We start from the raw sequence: 20,040 nt of genomic DNA on the forward strand, positions 1-20,040 counted from the left end.
TAACTGATCACAGCCTCATTTCAAGTTACTGCCACTTGGTACACCTATCACGCTTTAAGAATAAAGCTGAGCTCAGTCCAAATAAAGCAGGCGTACCTTGCTATTGAAGTTACTACATCTTATTAGGTACTTCCTTTTTAAGGGTAAAGCTGATCTCAGTCCAAATAAAACCTGCAAGTCCGATCACGAGCTTGACTGACACGATGCAAAGTCCCCCAAGTGCATGAAATGAATACATCAAAATGACTGCATCTCAAATCACAGCCACATTTCAAAACACTGCTATGGGGTACAGCTCTTGCTTTTACAGTTCCTAGGGGCATGCATAAAACTGCTCACGATCTGTTTTCACCAGCCACAGCCCTTGTTAATAAAAAAAGAACAAATAAATAAAAATGAATAGGATCTTAGACTGCCTGGTTAACACGATTAATCACAATGGGCATTATTGTTCAGTAACTTCTCAAATGCCTGTATACATTTCAAAAATCTCCCTGCCAAAATGGAAGAGACAAGCGATTACGCGGGTGTACATGAGCGTATGACCAGTGCCTGAAAATGAGTTTTATGCAAAGTAAGCCTATTGTAACCAGAAGGCGCGGAGAACAACGGTAACACCTTTGCAATACTCTCTGTACTGGATCTTAAAATTTCTTAATAAAATCTTTTGAAATAATAAAAGAGCCCGCCTTTTTTCAACACAGCGGGGTAGATGCAGACAATGTGCACTATTGCCTCGCTGTACGCTTGCAGTGCCTGCAGAAAGAAATGAAATTTTCCCTTCTTTTTGCGGGCATACAGTCTGAAGTTGGCCGCGGCCCTAGACTGTATCGGATACGTTTTTGTTTAACATGTTTGACATGCAAACATTTATGATTGGTTGCGGTCCCAGTTTGGTGTAGCAGTTTAGAACCGACCAGGGCCCATATTATGCAAACTGCGCATTTTCATTGTTTGCACCGGTCGCACCTTTCAAAAGATGCGCCCATCGCAAACAATGAAAATGGGCCATATTATGGTGAACGCGCATTTTTTTGAAAAACGTGGCTGCTTTGAAGCCGCTGGTGTTTTCACAGCGCTGGTGGCAACTCTCCTTCACTTTCAAGGGGGATTAGAGATCCCCTTGCAGGCGGGTGCAGTGAGTGACTGCACCTGCCTGTAAGGGGATGTCTGGGGGGGGGGGGTCCATGTGACCCCCTTTCCTCCCTCCAGATGGCTGCCATCAAGGGCGCACTGACAGTGCTCCACCTTTTACGTTGCGCGCTGTCAGTGCGCCTCCTCATAGCTTCTTTACCTCTGCGCCCACGTCTGTACTACAGCTCAGGTGCATAGACAAAAGGATTCCCTCATTTGGGAACACCATCTGAAGATGGCGCTGGCGCTCTGTCCGCCAGTGCAGTCGGTATTACAGAAGGGGATGCACACGCGTCTGAAACCCCCTTCAGTAATACCAAAATGCGTTGGGCGTGCAAAGCAGGCTCAAAGGCCCATTCTTCCCGGGGGGCACTTCTCTAATAGAGCCTCAGGTGTGCGAATGTGAGGCCCATTTTTGTTTATCAGCTAGCCATGATATCTGGTGAGCCCCTTTGGTTTGTCCTTTTAAAACTAGTGAAGGTGATGTGGTTTGCCTACAGGGTGGCTACCTGTAGGTTCTGTACATATTGATCCACATAGGCCTAGGCCGTAAAATGGCGGTCTGGTTTAGTTATCTCTAGCCAAAGTTGATTTTCCAATGTGTCAACATCTGCGCAGCGTAGCTTAAAACATGTCATTCACCTAATTCATCATGATTTTTTTTTTTTGTGAACCTTTATTAGTAGTACAAGCATTTACAAGTATGGGCCTACAACCAACCTGGCCGGCCGCTAAACAGAGCAAGAGTAAAGCAAGCAATATGAAAGTTATAGCAGTTCGAAATCCGGGGTCATAAAAATACCAGAGCAGATCTTGTAATCCGGTGCACAAACCTGAATCAGGATTTGAGAGGTTCATTTTCAAAATAAAGAACTAAAAAGGGTGTCTCACAGTCGTACACAGTCCTACAATACTGCACACGAATCAGGATATCTACAAACAGTACAGATACGAAGGAAATATCGGGGGTTGGATATTCAGAACCGGAGAAATGCAGGCACAATCCCGGCACGTAGCGAGTCTAAACCCCACCCCTCAAAACTAAACAGATTGCAGAGACCATGAGCGACGACGACACTAAAAAGAGGAGAGACTAAAGGGCCATAGACACAAATACCGAACAAACGCCCACCCCCCAACCCCCAACCCTGCACACCTGCAGAAGGCCATGGCCTACCCCCCCCCCCCCCCCAAGCGTGCCTGTCGCCCTAATAGAGACCCGAAATATAGAAAGAGAGAGAAAGGAAAGAAAAAGAATAGATAAGCGGAGGAGGGCCCACGATCTTGCCGCCCGACCCCGCCTCTCGCCCCTCCGCCCAGGAAAATCCCAGAAACTAAGTAATACAGTAATGAGGAATATCAAGTCCCGGCCACAATAGTGATGAAATCCCGGTCAAACATACCCACTACACCGTCTGTCAACAATAAAGCCAATAGATTATGAACCACATCATCCTTGACCCTGTCTGGCAATGGTACCGCCAGAAGTCCACTCGTCAATCGGTTCACAGAACAGCCCGGAAGGTCCAACCGATCTGGGCGGGTCAGGTCGGAGCATAACCATAGAAAAGTACAGCATCCCAAACCCATCCAAGTATCGGCAGCGAAGATCCGGTAGTATCGACGTCCTCCCCGAGAACTTCCAAAAGTTCACAAACAGTAGTACCATCCAGGAAAGGAGAGTCACACAGTCCGGCAATCACCACGACATAGCGGGGACAGTCCAATAAGGAAAATAGCATGTTATCCCCAGCCGCCAGTTGAACATGTGTCCCGAGGAGACATCCACTTGTAGATCCATGTCGGCTCGAGCGGTCACGGGAACCGGGTCTTCCAGTGGCTCCCAGTACCCGGGCAGAACCGGGACTCCTCCCATGGACATAGCTGCGGGTTCGTTTGCAGTCCCATGGGATCGGACTGTATCTGTTAGGAACGGCGAGACAGCGATGGCGGCCATTCTTCTACCCAGGTCCTGAGCATGCCAAATCAGGGACTCGTGCAAAACCGTTAGGGCAGCCAATACGTCCTTGGATGTGGGCTCCTGCGCACGTTGCAAGCATCCCGGCCCCCTCCATGAGACAATTGTCCGACACGGACATGGGCCGCAGAGGGGGGCACCAGCCGCCATGTTAGTCAATTTGGCCCCGTCCCTCTTCACCGCACTCAGGGACCAGACACCAGTGTGGGGCGCCATGGGACAGACCACCGGGGCTCAAAACAGTGAGGCAGGCTCCCCAAAGGAGAGTCACCAAAAGGCTAAAATCCCTGCCGCACCTCGGGAGTCGCCCGCCTATATCGGGGCAATCCTTGGCTATGCCCGGGCAAAGAGTTTGGGGAGGGGGCAGGAGTCACGCGCCCCCTCTGACCCTGCATTGCCACATTGCCCCTCAAGAGTCACCGTCAAGTGGACCGGGCCTTCTCCGCTTTCAGCGGTCCTTCAAGTCAACGGCACCCTCCGGCCGGCTCTTCACCGCCACCCGCGGCCGTTGTTGTTGCAGTCGCGGCCGGATGCACATCCAGGTCAACGCCCCGGTCTCTTCACCACGTGGGCCGCAGAGCAGTCAGGGACAGTTCTCAGGGCCTACCGCATGCAGGAGCCTCAGGAGCAGACGGTAAGTGCTCGTTATTCTTCTCCTACGAAAGTATGCCTCCGTAGCTCAGGATAAACGCCAGGATATACGTGTGGGGCGAAAGGGTTCACGGAGCCAAGCGACTATGCGGCCATTTCGGATGCCCGCTTGGCTCCTCCCCCAATTCATCAGGATTTGAAGGAAGTATCAGTGCAGAATGCAAAGCTTTATAAAAAATCTCAAAGATGCTGGAAAAAAACACAATAGTGATTCACAAAATCCCTAACTAAATCTGAATGAACACCTATATTCCAGGACACAGCTTCCTAGATAAGTTTGGCATAGTCATGATGTTTGTATGATGTGATTATGGTGTTTTCCTTTTGCTTTCAGTACTTCAGAGACTTCTTTTTATATGTTGTAGCCTACATTTATTATAACTAACTTACATGGATATCTTCGTTGTTTTTATTAATTGCAGAAGTATATATTAACACGCATTAGGTGGTGTTTGGTGAAGTATATGTTGCTATTTGTACAAATATAAATTACAAGATTTCTTATTAGATGACTTGGTACTACCTATCTTATTACTCTCAGAAGGAAGAATGCCCTTGATGGGATTTGAGCCATTGCCCAGCAAATTTTATACAGATCAGAGGAAACAATGATGGCAATTACATTCAGTTGCATATCCCTTTCTACAAACAAATTAAGATTGCATGAATTAATCACAAGGATTTTCCGTCTTTAAAGTGATGTCAGAATGCAGTATTTATTTATTCACTTTTTGTTCAGACAGTCTTATCTCCGCTTTTCATCCTTCCAAAGTGGATACACGGAATGCCACAAACTGGGTAATGGTAACATCTGTTATTATTATACCACTTAAAAATGCGAAAGTCTGGTATTTACCGCTACCTTGTGAGATGAAGTTTCCTTCTCTTCATCTAATGTGTGAGTGTCACAGGATACTCCTGCTCTTCGTTTTTGCATAAAATCAGCAGTTTCTATCCCAACTGATTTCACACCTTCAACAAAGCTCAGTTATTACTTGAAATTCTGAAAGTTAGGTAATTAGACAGAGAAATCTGTCTGCAGGCCCCACATGAAGCTATACAGAAAATAACAAAGGGTGACTTTCCACTTGTGAATAGCCTGAGGTGGGCCAGGGGGCTCATTTTTTAAGGCTTGGAGCTATCCCACACTAAATAAGCTAGCCAAGAGCACAAAAGCAAGCCTTTTTTGGACATGACACCCTTTTTTTGAAACGGCATCCACTTTGGTGATCACCAAGAGAAACATTGTTTTCTATTATTGGACCTTTCATATACTCACATGCTTGAATCATTCCCTGTTGTCAAAGTGGGAGTCCCACGGTACCAGAGAAAGCAGTAATCAATAACAAATATAGCGGTTAATGTTAAAAAACATTCACTTTATTAGCTTATCTGCATCATTTAATAAGAACCATAGCTCAGCCAATCAGGCAACAGCACTGTCTAGAATACTCTCCACAGAGGCTTCAATCCCTCAGATTTTCTACTGCACATCGTTTGATGGGAGTCTCCCCGAGCTTTGCTCAGTTTACTACAGATTTAGAAGATTTGCCTTCAAGATAAGATTTATATTTACTTCTAACTACTCAACCATGACAGAACCACGTACGAAATGGTTGTTCAGGCCATGTGGAACATGTGGCTAAAAAAAAGACTGCAGTCAGAGGAACCACACAAGGAGTGCATCTACTATCTCCATCCTGAACACAAAGTGAAGGATTGGAAGGTATGCCACACATTTTATTATGAACAAAGGGGATCTGAGGAACAGCCACATGCTTCTAAAATGGATAACCTTAACTAAAAAAGTAATCTAGATACCTTCCATTGATGACGAAACCATTAAAAACTGTTCATTCCTCTCAATTTGAGTTCTCGCTGACAACAACACTGTTGACAGCCTCCTTGTTGATGACCACATCGACATTTATGTCAGCGGCATCACCTAGGATTCTCTTGTCACAAGAGCCTCGACGATCATAACAACTGCGAGAATTCTCTTGACGACTGCACTGTTGCCCAAGAAGACCTCAAAGAAAATGTCAACAAAAGCACCATCGACCATGAGGCCACCTATGACGACTACATCAACAAACTTGACAACGATGATCCCTTCAACAAGAGCCCCGCCGACAACAAGGCCGACAAAATTCCCGTCGACAAACAACGCAGACGAAAGTCCGATTGACGACAACACCTCCATTGAATATCTCATTGACGACGAAACCGATGACAGCATTGTCGTCAAAAATACTAACACCTTTGACACCATTGATGCCATTATCAGTCATTTTTGTAAAAGAAAAATCCTTTACAGAACCATAGTTGCCAGCGCATACATCACCAAGCTAGGTTTTGCTTTGCCCACCTGCACATCTCCTAGATAATGAATCTGAGGATGAGGGCCCTATTGAATTAAATGCAAAGTGACAGAAGGATGATGATAAACAACGATCAGTATTATTGGGAACAATATTATGCTCGAGGAAAACAATATAATGGACCGCCTCCTTTCCATCTATCACAGCTTCTTTAGGAGATATTAACCATACTAAGAAAAGAAGCAATAGAAGAGGTCCAGAAGACCCAACCAGGAATCAGTTTCTTCTCCGGTTTCTTTCTGATAAAGAAAATGTTAGGAGACTGGCACCCCATTTTAGACCTTTGGAAACTCAACAAGTATTTAAGAAAACAATCCTTTTGCATGATCACCCTGCAAGATATCCTGCATCTTCTCAATCATTGGGATCACATTACAGCACTAGATCTCCAGGATGCATACTTCCATATCCCAATTCACCCAAGCATCGCAGGTTCCTACAATTCAAGGTAGACAGGCATGCGCTACCAATTCAAGGTTCTGCCTTTCGGAATTAAAATGAGCACCTCACATATTTACCAAATGTGTAGCACCAGTGGCAGTCTATTTGATGCAAAAAGGAGTGCAGGTATTCCCGTACCTAGACCAGTGGTTGATAAAGGCATCCACTTCCCGACAGGCAAAAACAGTTCTCCAGTATTAGGGGTGTCTTTCATAGATTCACATGCTTGAATATTCCCCGTCGTCTAAGTGGGAGTCCCACGGTAAATAAAATAGCAATAATGCTAAATATATATAAATATAATAAATATATATGTACACATAATACATGATAAAGAAGAGGAAAACATAATGGAAACCTCAACAAACGATTCCTACATAGGAATGCATGGTAAAGAGAAAAACTATTTGCAACACATCAGTGTCATTATGTTAGTCCAAATAACAGCCAATCAGGCGCCAGCACCCTCTAGAACCTTCTCCTCAGAAGCTCAAGCCCTCAGATTTTCTACCGCACGTCGTGTGAAGGGAGTCTCCCTGAGCTCTGCTCAGTTCTTCACCTCAAAACTTCAAGTTTTCCAGTTTTTTCCTCAAAATGTCAAGTAAGAAGTCTTTATTCAGACCTTGCTCTTCTTGTGGGAAGCTGCGCCTTTTTGAAAAGTACCCCCACCAGATGTGTATTTATTGTTTATACCCAGAACATGAGGCTGGCAGCTGCAAGTTCTGTAGAACTTTTTCAACTAAGACACTTAAGGACAGGGAAGGCCGTCTTCTCCTTTGGCTTCAACGTCTAAAGGACAAGGAGTCTGTCCTATCAGATGCAGAAAGTTTTCATTCTGGTCATTCTTCTGCCTCTAAGCGTGGTAGTGTACAGGACTTACCATCTCCTTTCTTAAAAAAGAAGAAATTAGCCCTGTCTCTGGTTTCTGTGATGTCTCCTACCACTTCCACTACCACTACGCCCAGGAGACCAGGCTCTCCGGCGTCTTCTACTGCTTCTCGGGGTGTTTCCACGCCCCTTAAAGTTCCGTCGTCGACGGGACCGTCGACTAGTATTCCGACGACGAGAACAGCATTGACTGCATCTTTTACGACGACGCTGATGACGATGTCGGCTCTTGCTTCGACGACAACTGTTTCGTCGACAAGAGTTTCTCTGTCATCCAAACCAGTCCCGTTGACGATTCCTATCACCTCGTCGACGAAGAAGAAAGAATCCTCGTTGACGAAAGCCTTAAAGAAATCTTCGTCGACTCCGTCGACCACCAAGGTTTCGTCGACAAAGTCTCCGTCGACCAAAGCCCCGTTGACGAGGACCCCGTCTACGGAGGTTCTGCCTGCGTCGATGACTACAACGTCGACGACGGTACCGTCGACGATGGATCGCCCGTCGACAGTGAGTTCTTCGAAGTCCTCCTCATCGACAGCCAAATCGATCCAGTCGACGGCTCCGTCGACGATGGCACCGGTCTCTTTTTCTTCATTGCCTTTGGTGCCGTTGAAGACTTCAGGATCCTCTACTGATGCCTCCCATCGTCGCAGTAAGGCTCTGTGCCAACAAATCTCTGCTCCAGAGGCGCAACCACCTTCTCCAATGTTTTCCTCTACCTCGGAGCATGAGAGTGAGTCTGAAAATGAAGTTGACACGTTTGGGGCAGCCCATAGCCCCTCTTACTTGATTATTAAATGTCAGGATACGGACACTGTCAAAGATGGAGGAGACCAAGAGTATCAACCTGAAGAACAGTTGGTCCAAATACCTATGGCTACGATACCACTAACTTTGATCTCAAATCTCCAACATATGCTGGATGATTACAACCGTCGCTTTCCAGCAACGCCACAGGGTACTCCTGTACAATCTCCTGCTGCTGTTGCACTGCCTCCACCATCTCTTCCGCCTATGTTGCCACCTACAACTACGTCTCCGGTTCAGACGTCAGTCAGAATCCATACTACAATCTATCAGCATGATGCAGATGATGAGGCGGTCCCAGAACGTGAATACGGAGAGGTCCCTGACAATTCGGATGATGATGAAGACAACCAAGATATGGCAGAGTGGGACAATTACCGAGGGCAGACGCCCTCTCCTCAGCCAGGAAACTCTGCTGAATCACCTCCAGTAGATATCGCCAGTTTTCACCTACTAATGGATAAAGCGACACAGCGATTCAAATTACCTAGAACGCAACGTGAGGAGGACTGTTTCCTCTATGATTTTAAAGATAAGCCTTATAAGCAGGTCCACACGATTCCAATCATCGACTTTGTTTGGAAAGAAGGGATTAAACTCATGGAAGCTCCAAACTCCTTACCTGCTCAGATACAGCACATTGAGAAAAAATACAAAGCCCCAACTGGTTCTCCAGCATGCTTGATTTCTCACCCTAAGCCGGACTCAGTAGTCACTCAGGCTGCACAGCGTCGAGCCCGGAACCCAGCGTCTCAAATCACCTCACCTCCAGATAGAGAGGGTCGACGCCTAGACGCCATTGGCCGCATGTTTTCAACCATGGCTTCTACTTCTGTCCGTGCAGCCAATGCCTTGGCCATTTTGGGACGCTATGACCGGCAGATGTGGTCAGACATATCGGCATTAATAGATCTTATACCTGATGCTTCCAAGGCGGGTGCTCAGCAGATTCTTCTTGATGGGCAGAGAGCTTCAGAAGAAATTATCGATTGTGCAGTCGATATTGCGAATAAAGGTTTCCGTCTGCTTGCAAGTGCAGCTGCCCTCCGACGTCAGGGTTGGTTGAAATCCACCTCTTTCCGGCAGGAGGTCCAATCAAAGATACTTGATATGCCGTATGATGGTGAATCGCTCTTCGGTTCTCACATCGATGACGCCCTGGAGTCCATAAAGAAGGACACTGGTACGGCGAAGTCTTTGGGCACATTGCATTTCCGGAAGCAGTCCTTTCGAGGTGCGCGCGGATGCGGCACTTCTTCCAATTTTCGTGGAGTGCAACAGTACCCCTCCTACAATCAGGGCAACCAGCGTTACACATCCACTCAGCAGACTCGTCAGCAGCCCTCCAGACCCTACAGGGGAAAGTCCACCTATCGCGGCTCCACTCCTAAGCGTCAATGACTTTCGTCATCCCCAAAGTGTTGGAGGTCGAATATCTCTGTTTTATTCCCAGTGGTCCTCCATCACCTCCGACTGCTGGGTTTTGGACATTGTACGACAGGGTCATACTTTGGAATTCGTCGAGATTCCGCCTCGTACTCCACCTTTTGGCCCATCTCCTCCACACCTCGAGGAGCTTTACCATCAAGTCCGTCTTCTTGTTTTAAAGGGTACAGTCGAAGTGGTCCCGAAACATCAGAGGGGAGAGGGGTTTTACTCTCGATTCTTCCTCGTACTCAAGAAGACCGGAGATTGGCGTCCCATTCTGGATTTGAGGGCTCTCAACCAGTTCCTAAAATGCAGATCTTTCCGCATGCTGACATTACTGGAAATCCTGCGTCTTCTATCCAGCGAGGATTTCATGACCACCATAGACCTTCAAGACGCGAACTTTCATGTCCCAATTATCCATCAACATCGCCAGTACCTGCGTTTCAAAGTGGGACAAATGCACAATCAGTTCAAGGTCCTGCCCTTCGGGCTGCGATCAGCTCCTAGTGTGTTCACGAAAGTACTGGCCCCCGTGGTGGCTCACCTGCGTCTCCAAGGAGTTCAAATCTTCTCATATTTGGACGATTGCCTCCTCAAGTCTCAATCCCACCGTCAGCTATGTCAGGACACTCGTCTTTGCCAACAAGTGTTTCAATCCCTGGGGTTGACCATCAACGTCGAAAAGTCACAGTTTGCGCCTCTGCAAAAAAGAAACTTCTTGGGAGCGATCCTAGACACAAAGCTTTCAAAAGCGTTCGTCTCACAGGAGCGTCGATAAGAGATCCTTCATCTGGTCTCCTTCATTCGAAGAAAAGAGTCAGTTTATGTTCGGACGTTAAAGTCATTTTTGGGAATGGCATCATCCTGTATCGCACTGATCCCAAATTGCAGATTACGAACCCGTCCCATTCAGGAGGAACTGGACTTACAGTGGCGTCAGGTCTCAAGGACTTTCAACGACCTGGTCACGGCCCGCATGAGAAAAGGCTTGCTTTGGTGGGCGCAGCCAACCAATTTGGAGACGGGAACATCCTTTCTCGTTCATGCACCAGATCTCACGCTCACGACGGACGCCTCTCTGGAGGGGTGGGGCGCTCATCTCCAAGGCCTATCCATCAAGGGCTAATGGACTCCGCCCCAACGCAAGTGGCATATCAACAGGCTAGAGTTGATGGCGATCTTCCATGCACTCAAATCATTCCTACCTGTAGTTCACGGGGAGTCAGTGCTTATCCAAACGGGCAATACCACCAGCATGCACTACGTGAACAAGCAGGGAGGAACCAAGTCTCCACATCTGTCTCGCTTGGCCCAGTCGATCTGGGATTGGGCTCTTCAACATCAGATCACCTTGACAGCTGTCCATCTGCCGGGCGTGTCCAACATCCAAGAGGACTCTCTGAGCAGGTCCACATCCTCAACCCACGAATGGGAACTGCACCAACCGACTCTGGATCTTGTGTTCCACCGCTGGGGTCACCCAGCTGTAGACCTCTTTGCCACACCGGAGAATCGGAAATGCCTGTCTTACGCAAGTTGGCATCCCCATCCCGGGTCGTGCGGGAATGCCCTTTTGATCGATTGGTGCGATCTATTCGCTTACACTTTTCCGCCGATTCCGCTAGTACCGTGGGTACTGTGGAAGATGCGGAGACAGCCCTGCCACATCATATTGATCGCACCTCGTTGGCCCAGACAGGCATGGTTTTCTGAATTGCTTCTGCTGTCCCAGTGCGAGCCTATTCCTCTACGACCCCGTCCAGACATTCTAACAATGGACAGGGGCCAAGTGTGCCATCCGGACCCCTCCACGCTACAGTTGTCGGCATGGAACCGGAGCACCTTTAATTCGCAAACTTGAACATATCTCAGGAATGCAGAGAAATCCTTGCTCAAGCTAGGGCTCAGTCTACCATCAAAACTTACAAACTCAAGTGGAAGAGATTTTGTCATTGGTGCGTGGAAGCGAATGTCCATCCCATCCATTCCACTCCGGAGCAGCTTCTTCCATTTTCTTCCATTTTGCTCAGTCAGGACTTTCACACGCTACCCTGAGAGTTTTCCTAGCTGCAATCTCTCGTTTTCGACACGATGGATCTTCTTCCCTCTGTTCATCCAGAATCATAAGGCAAATTTTCAAAGGGCTCTTCTGCAAGTTCCCACCTGTGCGGCGCCCTCCTCCATCTTGGCACCTCAATGTGTTCCTTTCTCAACTTATGAAATCACCATTTGAGCCTATCCATAAGGCGGATATCAAATTCCTCACTTGGAAGGTTGCGCTGCTTTTGGCTCTGACGCCCTCTCGTCGCGTGAGCGACATTCACGCTTTTACTGTCAAGCTGCCTTATCTACAGTTCAAACCTAATGGAGTGGCGCTTCGTACCAACCCCTCTTCCCTACCTAAAGTACCTACGGATTTTCATCTTAATGAACCGGTGTTCCTAAGAACATTCTTTCCGGACCCAAGCTCTCCGGCAAGACAGCGCTAACATTCTTTGGACATCAAACGATGCCTTAAATTCTACATTGCCAGAACAGCCTCCTTCCGCAAGTCTGATCAACTGTTCGTTGCTTACGGACGACTGCGTAAGTGGCATCCAGTTTCCAAACCAATAATTGCCCGTTGGCTTTCTTCAGCTATTACTTTCTGCCATTCACAAGCTGGCAAACCATTGCAGTCTTCAGTGAGGGCTCATTCTACGAGGGCGATGTCATCCACCGCCTTGTTTGCAGGTGTGCCACTTCATCAGATTTGCCGTGCAGCGACATGGTCCAGCAGGCACACCTTCACCAAACATTACTGTTTGGATGCCATCAATGAAGCGGATACCGCTGTGGGAGAGGCAGTGCTTCGCCATCTTTTCCATTAAGGTGAGCCTCTGTTCCCCCCCTCCTTGCTCTTTTTTTTTTTGCTTGATTGCTATGATATTTTACATGACTGTATAAATATTACTGTCTTGCAGTTGCCATATGTGCCTAGAAATCTCAGCTTTCGGAGGTTACTGCTTTCTATTCTATTCAAGCATGTGAATCTATGAAAGACACCTTGTAAACAGGTGGTTCTCCAGTATTGGTGTCTTTCATAGATTCATATGCGACCCACCCTCCTCCCCTCAGAGGCTCTCTTCTCCTCATGCACTCTTGGTCACTGTGGTGCTACGAAAATCTGAGGGCTTGAGCTTCTGAGGAGAAGGTTCTAGAGGGTGCTGGCGCCTGATTGGCTGTTATTTGGACTAACATAATGACACTGATGTGTTGCAAATAGTTTTTCTCTTTACCATGCATTCCTATGTAGGAATCGTTTGTTGAGGTTTCTATTATGTTTTCCTCTTCTTTATCATGTATTATGTGTACATATATATTTATTATATTTAGCATTATTGCTATTTTATTTACCGTGGGACTCCCACTTCGACGACGTGGAATATTCAAGCATGTGAATCTATGAAAGGCACCAATACTGGAGAACCACCTGTTTACAGGTAAGTAACAATTGTTCATACATTGACATGTCTCACACTCTTCAAAGATCTGGGCCTCAGAGTCAACACACAGAAATCTTAGCTCACACCGCCAATAACCTTGACTTTCTTGGGAGCGGTTCTAGATATGAATCAGGACAAGGCATTCACCTTGCAAGAAAGACAAATTTCTCCTCAGAATGATATCATCTTGCATTCCACTGATTCCAACTTGCCACCTTCACATGCGACCATTACAAGAGGAGCTCGAAAAGCAGCGGTTACAGATATAAGGGTCGTTCAAAATCATTCAGATTATTCCGACATGATAGCATCCATGAAATGGTTGGCAGAGTATAAACCTGTCTAAGGGGTCAACATTCCTTACACAGGTCTCCGATTTCATAATAACAGACGTGCCCCTGGAGGGATAGGGTGCTCCTCTCCAGGATTTGACAATAAGTGAAGAGTGAAACCACTTAGGAAAATGCACATACACTTTCTGGAGCTTTGAGCCATAGCTCTGGCATTACTGTCTTTCCTCCCCAGAAGAGCAATGTCGTCAGTGCTAATTCGCATGGACATCAGCACCAGCATGCATTACATATAACAAACTAGTAGCCAGAAGGTCAATGGACCTGTCTTAGCAGGCACAGGAAATTTGAAAATGGGCTCTGCAACATCAAATAACACTTAAGGCGGAGCATGTGCCCGGAACAACCAATATTGTAGCAGGCATGTTGAGCAGAACGAACTCCAGCTCAAAGGGAGCTCAACCAACAAATTCTGGAGGACATCTTTAATCATTGGGTCAAACCAAGTCCAGACCTGTTTGCAACAAAAGAGAATCGGAAATGCCAAATCTTTGCAAGCTGTCACCCACAGAAGGGGTCATGGGGGAATGTGTTTTCAATCAGATGGTCTGGGATCTATGCGTAAGATTTTCCCCCGATCCTGTTAATCACAAGATTCCTCATGAAATTGAAGAAGGAACCTTGCCGATTGCTCCTGATTGCTCCCAGATAGTTCTGGTTCACAGAACTCCCGCTCCTCTCCGAAGAGAGGCACATTCAGCTGAAGCCCATACCAACATTGCTAACGATGAACCAGGGACACGTAGGTACTTTATCCGAATCCAACATCACTACACCTGTCAGCCTGGCTCTTGAATTCAATGAATTTGCAATATTCAGTATTCCTCCTGATTGCAGAGAGATTCTGGTAAAGGCTAAGGCTGATACCACCAATAAGGCATACACACTTAAATGGAAGTGTTTCTGTTTGTGGTGTCGGGAAGCTAATGTTCATCCTGCATATGCAGGCAAGCGTGTAATGGGTAGGTGCTGGCTGACATTGCACCCGGCGTAAAACCCCTGTTACGGTGCAGGCGACTGCACGTGCTAACCTATGGAGTAACCAACAATCTTAGACTAGGTTGCAACCGGAGCGGCCATTCAATAGAGCTACTGTCACCTTGTAGTTGCACACAAGGTTGGATCGCTCCTACTTATTAGGGTTCTAGTCCCACCAACTTTCACTTACTTTTTATTCACTTTATTGATCCTGAAGAAGCGCCTTGGATCGTTTTGACCACTGAGATTGTACAAAACATGTCATTCTATAGTTACTAAGGCACATCACGCCCCATCAGTAACTCACAACCTATGGTTCTTTTAACCTGGCATGCCTATACATTAAACTCTACTCACTCTAGTATCACTTAGCCAGTTTTTTCATTCACTCACCCACTTGCTGCTCTCTTAGAACCCCCTATTTCACACCCTCACCCATCATACGGCAGTATGAACAAAAGATCTCCGCAAAAATTACCCTTTGGGGGACCCGTAGGGCATTGCAGCGCCGGCCCGATGAGGAGCAATGCCCGATGATGAAGCATGACATCCTTAGGGGTGTGTGAGGGCATCAAGAGACAAGACTTGCGCTTTCCTCTAACTGGTGAGGTTTAGACCTAGGCTCTTGCTGTCTACCTCTCCTCTTTCTCTTCCCTGTGGGTGATTTTTTGCGCCCATACCTGGAACAGTTACCCCTTATTTGATTTGAGATTAGAATAGAGAGCACAGGTACTGGACCATAACGAGCTCCTAGTCCCCACCTCTTGTTTTGGTACATCCTATCTCATCCCCTCTGGAACAGCTTCTCCTGTATCTGCTGCACTTGGCTAAGTCTGGACTCGCCCACTTCTCCATTAAAGTACACCAGGCAGCAATCTCATGATTCCAAAGACTGGATAAATTACCTTCACTATAGTCTAACAGACTAATCAAACAATTTATCAAGGACCTTTTTAGAGTCTTTCCTCCTATAAAGAAACTCCTTCCTACTTAGCACCTTAATATAGTGCCAGGACAATTGATGAAGTACCCATTTGAGCCCATTCACAAGACAGACTTAAAATTTCTGACATGGACAACAGCACTGCTTCTAGCACTGACATCGGCTTGAAGGGTCAGTGATATTAGTAGCAGCCGACAGTGGGAGTGTGGTGTGGCGGGGCAGGGGTGGAGCAGGGTGGGGGTAGTGAGCTATGGAATACGATCCAACGGAGGTAAGTAAACAAACAAATAAATAAATACCACGAATTTCATTGCACGCGCTGCACTGCAAAATGCAATGCAGCACGCGCAACCAAATTCTTTTTATTTATTTATTTGTTTACTTACCTTCGTTGGGCCTTTTTCCATCGTTTACTACCTCCACCTTGCCCCGTCCCACCGGCCGCAGCACTCCCACCACCGGCCGCTACTGAGTGATATATATATATATATATATATATATCATTCACAATCAAAGAACCGTACCTACAGTTCAAACAGAACAGTGTTGTGCTGAATAACAATCCTAAGTTCATTCTAAAGGTTCCTTCGAACTTCCATTTTAATGAACCCATAGTACTGAGAACATTCCTTTCCAATCCCCAAACTATGGCTGAACGCTCTTTGCATACATTAGACGTTATGAGATGCATCAAGTTATACTTACACAGGACTAGTCAATTCTGCAAAGTGTATCAATTATTCGTCGCGTATGGAAACCTACAGAAAGGATTTCTGGTTTCCAAAGAAAGCATAGCAAGATGGATTGCATCAGCTATCCAATTCTGTCACAGACAAGCTGGAAAACCATTGACCAGCAAAGTCAAGGCTCATTCTACAAGAGTTGTCTCTACAACTTCAGCTCTTTGCTGGTGTGCCTCTTCAGAAAATATGTCAAGCAGCGACATGGTCCAGCAGACACACCTTCACACAGCATTGTTGCCTGGATTCTCCCGATGAGTGATGTAGCTGTGGGACAAGCAGTGTTGCGCCATCTATTTCAGTAAGGTGAGCCATATCTTAATATATTCTGAATCTGTTATTACTTGTAAGTGATTCATTGCTAACTATTCTTATTCAAGAATGTGACTCTATGAAAGACCCAATACTGGGGAAGAAAATAAGTTACTTACCTGTAACTGTAGTTCTCCAGTATTGGTACCTTCTTTCATAGATTCACATGTGATGCACCCTCCTCCCCATAGAGACTCACTTTATTATTATCAGGGTTCTTATATCTCACTTGTGCTAGAAAATCTGAGGGGCTGAAGCCTCTGTGGAGTATATTCTCTTGCATGATTGTCTGAACTTTGGTTATTATTGGAGCAACCCTTGACCCTGCACCCAAGCAGGTCGCTCCCCACGCCCCATAGCTCCACCGGTCTGCGGCCGTGCTTCCACCTAGCTGCTGCCGAGTTCGAGGCCCGCCTGGTAGACCCCGATCTGCTCTGTCCCTCTCTGCTTTTGTATCTTGTGCCCGTTAATACTGTCTAATTCTCTCTTTAACCCCTTAAGTGCTGCTGACGGCCAATGGTCGTCAGCAGCGCTACCTCCCCAGTGCTGCGCACGACCATTGGACGTCCATTCAGCACTGGTTCCAATGGACAGTGCAGCACTGGGGAGGAATGTTTACACGCAGCTAAGGTGTTAATTACTAGTTTTGTGCTCTGTCCCTCACTGTTTTATTTTTATGTTGTGCCCATCAAGATTGTCTTATTCCCCGTTTCTGCGCTCTGTCCCTTGCTGTTTTGCATCCTGTGCCCGTTAAAATTGTTTAATTCTCTCCTCAATTACTGTTTTTTGTGCCCCGTGCACTGGCCTGTGCCTGCCTTCTCCTGCGCCCGCTCACCCCCTGCCCCCTCGCCAGTTCCTCTTCCCGCCGCTGCATTCCCTGCGGCCCCGCCCCCGCTCCCATTCGCACGTTCCCCCCCACCCAGCTGCTCCTCCCTCCCCGTCTTATGGCGGCGGTGCCGCTGGCACGCCGAAGGTGTGCCAAAGGCAAGCCCGTCTGCCCCATTCCGCGCCTGGACCGGGCCCAGCGCCTGAACCCCAAAGACACCACAACATCCGACTGCACTACGGCGCCAGCACCCTCCACGCACTCAACACCGGACGAAAACACACCTGCTACCGGGCCACCCCGAAGGGCACCCAAGGGGCCTTCACCTGCCGCAACTGCAGCTTCACCAGCATCCGACCCGCAAAACCACCTACCAACGAGCCCAACTACCTGAGATGCATCCTCCTCAACACTCGCTCCACCCGCAAACACGCCGTCGAACTCTGGGACCTCCTCGACTCAACCGCCCCAGACGTCACCTTCCTGACGGAGACCTGGCTGAACCCCGTCTCAGCACCAGACATCGCCATAGCCATCCCGGGAAGCTACAAGATCTCCCTCAGAGACCGCACCAACAGAGTAGGAGGTGGAATTGCCATCGGCCACAAGAACACACTCAGAGTCTCGACCAACACTGACGACATGCTCAGCACCGCCAAACACCTGCATTTACAGATCCACACCGACCCCAACACCACCCTCAAAGGAACCCTCATCTACAGACCCCCTGGACCCAGACCACAGTTCAGCAACTCCATCGCCGACCTCTTCAGCATCCACGCCCTCGCCTCCACAGACTACATCCTCCTCGGGGACCTGTACTTCCACTTCGAGAACAACAACAACGTTAACTCTGCCATCCTGATCGAGAACCTCGCCAACCTCGGACTCAGACAGCTTGTGACAACTCCCACCCACGCCACCGGTCACACGCTTGACCCCATCTTCTCCGCAGACCCCCATGTCTCCTTCAACCACACCACCGAACCCCACTGGACCGACCTCTGCTGCGTCCATTTCACCTTCAGGAAGCCCACCACACACCACCGCACCCAACAGATGCCTCATCGCTGCTGGGGCAAAGTCACCGAAGAGCAGCTAGTCACTACCCTCGCCCAGAGCCCACCAGCCAACCCCACCAAACCCAACACTGCCGCCCTCAACCTCCGACAGTGGATCGACGACTGCGCCAACACTCTAGCTCCGCTCAAGACAACCTCCAACAGCCACACCAGCAAGAAAGCCACCTGGTTCACTGAAGACCTCCAGGCCTCCAAGTGTACATGCCGGAAATTGGAGAAAAACTGGCTCCGCGAACGGTCACCAGACAAATACACAGCCCTCAAGAATGCCACCCGCAAACACCATCAACTCATCAGAACCGCCAAGAGGACCTCTTTCAAGGACCGCCTGGATAACGCACACACAGAAAAGAGCTCTTCAGCATTGTGAAGGAACTCTCCAACCCCAGCTCCAACACCAACAACATCCCCCCTTCGCAGCACCTGTGCAACTCACTTGCCACCTTCTTCCACTGCAAGATGGCCAACATCCATGACAGCTTCAACACCACGACTCCCCCGCCAACCACCGAGCCCTCAACCCCCGCGACCACCAGCCGCCTGATCGCCTCGTCCAACATCAACGACGATGACATCATCCAGATCATGAACTCCGTCCATTCCGGATCCCCGTCTGACCCATGCCCACACCACATCTTCAACAAAGCCAGCACAATCATCGCTCCCCATCTCTGGAAAGCTATCAACTTCTCCTTCAAGACAGCAACCTTCCTGGATAGCTGGAAGCACGCCGAGATCAACCCCTTACTCAAGAAGCCCAAGGCGGACCCCAAGGACCTCAAGAACTTCCGTCCCATCTCGCTGCTCCCGGTCCCGGCGAAGTTCACTGAGAAAATCGTCAACAAACAACTGACCCGCTACCTCGAGGACAACAACATCCTGGACCCATCCCAGTCCGGTTTCCGCAGCAACCACAACACCAAAACCGCCCTCATCGCCGCCACCGACGACATCAGGACCCTGCTCGACAACGGGGAAACAGCAGCCCTCATCCTCCTGGACCTGTCAGCTGCCTTCGACACAGTCTGCCACCGCACACTACGAACACGCCTAGCAGGGCCAGGTTCCAAGAGAAGGCCCTGGACTGGACCACATCCTTCCTCTCCGGCAGAACTCCGTGCGTCAGCCTCCCACCCTTCCGCTCCACCGCCACCGAGATCATCTGCGTCATACCCCAGGGATCTTCCCTAAGCCCAACGCTGTTCAACATCTACATGGCACCCCTCGCCCACGTCGCCAGACAGCACGATCTCAAAATCATCTCCTATGCCGACGACACCCAGCTGATCATCTCCCTTACCAAAGACCCTCACTCCGCCAAAACCAACCTCCACAAAGGAATGAAGGCTGTCGCCGAATGGTTGAAGAACAGCCGACTGAAGCTGAACTCCGAAAAGACGGAGGTCCTCATCCTCAGCTCCACCCCTTCAGCCTGGGACAACTCCTGGTGGCTGTCATCACTGGGAACAGCCCCGATACCCACCGACCACGCACGCAGCCTGGGGGTTATCCTTGACCCCACCCTCTCCATGTCTAAACTGGTCAACGCTGTCTCCTCTTCCTGCTTCAACAACCTCTGAATGCTTCGCAGGATCTTCAAGTGGATCCCCACC

At 48.3% G+C, this 20,040-nt stretch overlaps 1 protein-coding gene across 3 annotated transcripts in view; it reads left to right on the forward strand.

Annotated features, from left to right (window-relative positions):
* The window catches only part of REXO5 (RNA exonuclease 5), a 437,194-nt gene that overhangs the window by 397,206 nt on the left and 19,948 nt on the right, over positions 1-20,040 (forward strand). The gene's annotated exons all lie outside the window — the stretch shown is intronic.

The sequence above is a fragment of the Lissotriton vulgaris genome, chromosome 10 (assembly GCF_964263255.1).
Source record: "Lissotriton vulgaris chromosome 10, aLisVul1.2, whole genome shotgun sequence".
Lineage (NCBI taxonomy): Eukaryota > Metazoa > Chordata > Amphibia > Caudata > Salamandridae > Lissotriton > Lissotriton vulgaris.